Genomic DNA, 6,478 nt, shown 5'->3' on the forward strand with positions numbered 1-6,478 from the left:
AATCTACTCGTTCTATCGAAAAATGATTAATAACAAATATCTTGATCTTTTTAGGGAAACAATTGTTGTCTGTTAATTTTAGTTCGTACTTGTCTCGTTTTCTTCAAAAAAATTTAATACTTTTATTTTGAATGTTATTTTTTACGATTGAAGCAAAAACTACGTGTCCTATCAAAAATTATAGCTCTCTTTTTAATGAACAAGTTTTGTTTCATTTTTTTTCGTAGCTTGTGTCGTTAGTACGAAAAATTTTATTTTGTTATTTTTAATGTTCTTTTTACTACTAAAAGCAAAAACTACGCGTCCTATCTAAAAGTCATTCATTATAAATTTGTAGGTCTTTCCAAGGAGCAAAATTATAGATTATTCATTTTTTTCGTATCTTGCATAATTTGACAAAAAAATGGAATTTTTGGATTTTTCATTACTTTTAGTACGATCAAATTTTGAATTTTTAACTTTTAAACCAAATTAAAATAGTTATTATCATAATCTTGTAGAACTTTCAAAAATCAACGTTTTTTTTCGTCACTTTTTTCGTATCTTGCGTTGTTTGGCTTAAAATGTTCATTTTAGTTTTTTTTTGAATGTTGAAAATGCTCTAACTCTGATATTGTTTTTATAGAAAAAAGTAATTGAGATAAATTGTTTGAGTTTCTGAGTACTATGAATAATTGTTCATAGACTTTTTAAATCTTGAAAAAAATGTGGTTTCGAAATTTTTGAAAACGTGCTAACTTTTTGAATATTGATTCAAAATAGCTGTTTTACGAACTTATTCTTTCTTTTTAGTCCTTAAAGAACTGTGCCAAAGCAGAATCCAATCTGATCAATTTTTTTAAAGTTATCGTGCCTACAGAATACAGACTACAGACTACAGACTACAGATGGACAGACAGACTTACAGACAGACAAACAGACAAACACCTTATGATTGAGATTAGGATGAGAATGTAAGAATTAAGTAAGTCATTATATTTAATGATATATGTTATTCAGAAATAAGAGTAACTTCGCAACTTAGCGATGTAGACTTAACCACAAATTAGTCTAATGCATCACTCACTACTATTCTTTCCAACAAAATTACTACCGGATTTACATTTAGAAAAAGAATCTCGGATATAATTTTTAACATTTCTGAAAATGTGTTTAATAATAATAAGGCTGATTTGAATAGTGTAGAGAGAAAAGAAGAGTTTTCTAATCAGTTGTCAGGTTAGCATGCAATTAATGAAACATTACACGATTATGCAAATTTAAGACAAAAAGCGATGCCAACTTAACACATACAAGAAATTGCTTGAAAATGTGTAAAAAATGGAAATATACATAATTTGCGTTTCCCTCTAACCCCAAAGGCCAAAACGAAAAGGAAGGCAAATGAAGGCAAAAGGCATCTATGCTTTAACATCGCAGGCATGGAGAGGTTAGGAATTAGGAAATATCAATTGAAAAAATAAAGCTAAGACTAAGAAAGCAAAAAAGAAAAAACGAAAACGACGAAATGAAATTTGAGATAAAGCCCAAGAAGATAGAAATTGACAAAAATTAGAAACCAAAGAGACTATGAGCTAAAAAAAATCAATTTTCAAATATTAAAGATCTATTTGATTCTGCTTAAGGAATTACTAGAAAACGGAAGTTAGAAGCTGAAGACACTAAAAAAAATTAATTTCCGGAAAAAACTGATTCTACTAATTTTGCTGAAGCAGTCAAAAGAAGCCGAGGATCACAACCTCTGATTTTGAACTAAATAGATGCTGACAGTTGAGTAATTTAAGCCAGACTATTTGTTTATAAATAAAAGACAATTAATTAACAATATTTCTCTTCACTATTTACTTCTTAGTGATACTATTAAAGTTTAGTTTGACTTGATTCTTTTACCATTTCATCTTCATATGACTGGGGTGCCAATAATTGGGGCCATCCCTGCCAAGAATTGCGTCAACCCTGCCAAGAATTGATTTTTTCGACTAATGAGCTAATTTTAATTATTTTTTATTTTCTAATATATATTGAGGTGAATAAAGCTTAGAATTTGATATCCTATTATATTAGTACTGTACATATATTAGTGTTACATTTATCACACATACCATTTCTGACATTAATTTCTTTCTCAAAACCTGAAGTTTGCCTTAACCTGCCAACAATTGAGTACATCACCCTATTTTACTTTTTTAATGTATTGAATATTATAGGAATTCAGAACTGCGTGCAGAAAAAAATTCAGAATTTTCTGAAACTAATCATTGAGTTTATTAACTGCGAACATTTTATTTTAATTAAAAAAGTTCTTACACTTATAATTTTTAAATATGTTATGATTCGCTTTCATATTTTTTATTCAATGCAACTATATATTTAGCTTTTATAAATGAGTATTAATAAACAATCAGTGACATAATCATTATGATAAATCAGATATATAATTCGTCTGAATCTGTAAAATGCGTTCGGAGCATTTTTTAAATTGATCCCATCGTCCAGTCCAAAAATTGTCTCTTGAGGCCGTGTGAGCGGAAACTAACTTTTTTTTACATTGCTTTTAAACCCAACTTAAGTTCGAACGAGGCGCGCTATCGAGTTGAAAGTTTGATAAATTAAATAATAAGCATTGCAAAACGTTTGTCTAGTCCTAACTTTTACAGTGATAAAAAAAGTTTTTTTTTGTACCCATTTTTTTAGCCCTTTCATCATTATAAAATGCTAGTGCAAAATAAACGCTTCTTAGTGTTTCTCATTTAATTTTCCAAATTTTCAACTCGATATCGTATTTCCTGTGAACATAAGCTGGATTTGAAAAAAGTAAAAAAAAATAGGCTTACGCTAACATGGCCTATTTGGCAAATAAGCAATTTATTTGCCAGATGGGATTTTTCCATCTCCACTATACTTTACTCATTCAACTTCACGAAAGCGATCACCCACCGCCCCTTGCTCTGGAGCTACACAGAGAAAAGTGGTGGTGGAACGATGCAATTTTTCAACGTTGTTCAAATGAAGAAAAAGCACGAGAAACCAATGTCACTGATTGAAGTGGCTTTGCTTATATTGAGGCTGCTCGTACTGGAGAGGATGTAAAAGTCTAGGTACAAGGTGGGACTGATTCGCTCTCGGACTTTGAATTTCTCCCACATTCATGCGCAGACCTTTTAAAATCTAAGGTCAACGAATCGACAACTGTAATTTTGTGATTGTGAACTCTCGTTTGATATAGCTCTTCCGGCTTTAACGAACACATTTTCATCACGTACCTCATGCTTCGCACTCAATTGTTTCCAAGATGTCAACTTTTCTACAGTATGCTCAACACTTTTATATCAAATATATGTAATACATTTTTTATGTAACTCGGCCTGGGATTGCGTATCTATGATGATTGCTTTAATATTCATAATTTAATATTTACGTTTAAATTTCACATTGTCGTTTTTATTCAAATATCCACGTTTTAAAACCCCCTGAGTTAGAAAAAAACGACATTTGCGAAGGTGTCTGTAATCTGTAGTCTGCATTCTGTAGCTACGATTTCGCGGTCTAAAAAAAGAGCGCATTTTCAAAATCGTTGAGACTATTTTTTTCAAGATTTAAAGTTTCTATTAACGGCTACTTATAGTACTCGAAGAAACAAAGTGAAACCAAAGTGAACATTTTAAGTCAAGTAATACATAATATGAAAAAAGTCGAGATAAGAAAAACGTTGATTTTTAAAAGTCCAGCATGATCATCATGCCAACTTTTTAAATGTGGTCAAAAAGTTGAAAAGATCTGCAAATTTGTCAATAACCACTTTTCGATGCGATAAAAAAATTTTGTTTTTAGTCGTAAAAAACAACAATAAACAAAATTTTAAGTTTTGGACGAACGACACAAGCTGTGAAATAAAAGGAATACACAAAAGTTGCTCTTGCTAAAAATAGCAAAAAATCATTCAAGTTTGTCATGAATAATTTTTGATAGGGCACGTAGTTTTTGTTTTAATCGTAAAAAATAGTATTAAAAATTAAAAAATTAAATTTGTCAAAATAAGACACAAGGTACGAACTAATCTTAACCGACTAAAGTTATTCACGCCAAAAAGATCTATACATTTGTTATTCATCTTTTCAAAATAGGACGAGTATATTTTCTTTTAATCGTTAAAAATAAGATTAAAAATGAAAAAATAGGTTTTTGGAAAAACAGCATAAGAGACGAACAAAATTAAAAGACAAAAGTTGTTTACCAAAAAAAAATATATATCTACAGGTTTGTTCTAAACTCTGGTTAAAAAAATATATTAAAAGTAAAAAAAATAACTTTTTGGAAAAAGGACATGAGATGCAATAAAATTGTATTTAACAATATTTTTAGCTTACATTAAATCTTTATTGAATAGAAACAAATTAAATTTATAAAAAAAGATACAAGCCGCAGTAAAATGTTTTATAATAATTTTAATTTTAATAGGATGCGCATTTTTTCAATGATAAAAATAAGACTTTAAAGATACTTTTGTTTTTATATTAATGCATATTATAAATGGTGATAACACAAATTCATAAAAATGATTTACATTTTAAATGTACAGGCTTGCGCACAAATTTCTGGTAAATAGAAAAACAGAGCACGAGGTGAATGCATCATCGAGCGCGAAGCCCAAGATAAACACATTTTCAAGCGCGAAGAGCGAGACAAATATATAATCGAGCGCGCAGCGGGACAACCAAGAGTCGGGCGGCTCAGGCGCGCTCAAACTTGCGAGCGGGACGAAGCGCGCGATGAGAAAGTACCCGCGCGGCGGGTAGATTTTTATTGTATCAGAAAAGTCATTGGAATAAATTGTTCATATTTTTGTCTGCTGTAAATAGCTGTCGATAGACTTTTCAAATTTTGAAAAAAGTGGTCTCAAAATTTTTGTTAAAAAGCTCTAACTTTTTGAATTTTCATCATAAATGGCTGGTTAACGAACTTGATATTTCTTTTCGGTTCCTCAAACCGTAAGTAGTACCGGGCCACTATGGACAGACTACCCCCTCCACTTTCCTTTTCCCCGTTCACCGCACTATGGCGCCGATCCCCTCGCTGAGGTGGTGGGCCCCGCCCTCACCACTATGGGACACCTGTTTGCAGCTGACTTGAGGGTGCGCGTTCCGACTCCTCTTCTCTACTCTTCACTCTCAAACACTTGTTTGAAGGGTAATCTATGAGGGTATATCCTGTCACATCCTGCCTGTGTTATTTTGTTTAAATCACTGAGAAAAATGTATCCACAACTGACTGGGAAGCTGAACATATTAGTCACACTTAAATCGCATCTTAGGAAGTCCTCTTTGGCTCCCGTTACTTACTGACCGTCTGCCAGAAGTAAACTTTTCATAGAGGGGTGCAAAACTTGATTACCTCCTGAAGCTAGAAAAATATTGCCTACCATTTTTTTGTTAACTTCAAAGTGATAATTTTTCCAAAATAAATCGCTAATTATCTTAAGGCTACTGCATATTTAGTGAAGGAAGGATAATAAGTAGATACATGTTGACATACTTTTAAAAAAGACATATTTATTATACGAAGAAAATTTTCAAAACGAGAATTATTCTATTACATTTTCCCACTTATTTTAACCATCCAGTTGAATGTGATTCTTTTTAGAACAATCGTGCGTACACGAGAAGTCAGGTGAGTTAATAAAACGCCACCAATTTCATGATATATGTCGTGATAATAGTCGTTAAATTTGGATGATAATCGGGCATGAAGAATATTTTTGTAATAATTATTTTTGTCTTTGTTCATGACATTAAAAATATATTTTTCAGATGGTTCGGGCAACTTTTTGGAAACACAATGATCAGTTAATAATGTTACAATTTCAGTCACACAATTTTCGACTAAGCCACACAAAGCTTTTAGCATACTAACATACTCGTCTGCACACAAAAGAACATTCTTTAAACCAATAAAAGTGGTTTTTTCATTGCAACAGCAGGTACATATACTTTTTTTCTTCACTTCCATGCATTTTCACTATTTTCACATTCTGCAACATGTTCACGGTGATCCTGAAGCAAGTTTAGGTTGAACAAAAATGTCATCCAAAACGGAGAACGCCACTGTTTTCTACAGTTTTCAAGCTTTCTAAAACGCTTTTGCACGAAATCGGAGGTGCTCGTTTGTCGAAATGGCGCCGGAAAATAGTTTTTACATTTTTTAATACCAATAATATAGATACGTATTTAGCAAATTTATCGTAGTCGGTTGGATTTGATTTATATTATTATTATTGATAAAATTGAATACAATTATAAGATTTTCTCGTTCTAATTGATCTTTTACAATCATTTTTCGGTTCTAAGCTGATTTATATAGCAGTTTTTTTATTTTTTTTTGTTGAATTATGCACAAATAAACTTTTATCAATGTTTCTTTCTTGACTGCGGGTAAAATATGTTTGGGTTTTCCTTTTTCCATTGCTCTTATGTATTACTAA

This window comes from Belonocnema kinseyi, chromosome 5 (assembly GCF_010883055.1).
Source record: "Belonocnema kinseyi isolate 2016_QV_RU_SX_M_011 chromosome 5, B_treatae_v1, whole genome shotgun sequence".
Classification (NCBI taxonomy): domain Eukaryota; kingdom Metazoa; phylum Arthropoda; class Insecta; order Hymenoptera; family Cynipidae; genus Belonocnema; species Belonocnema kinseyi.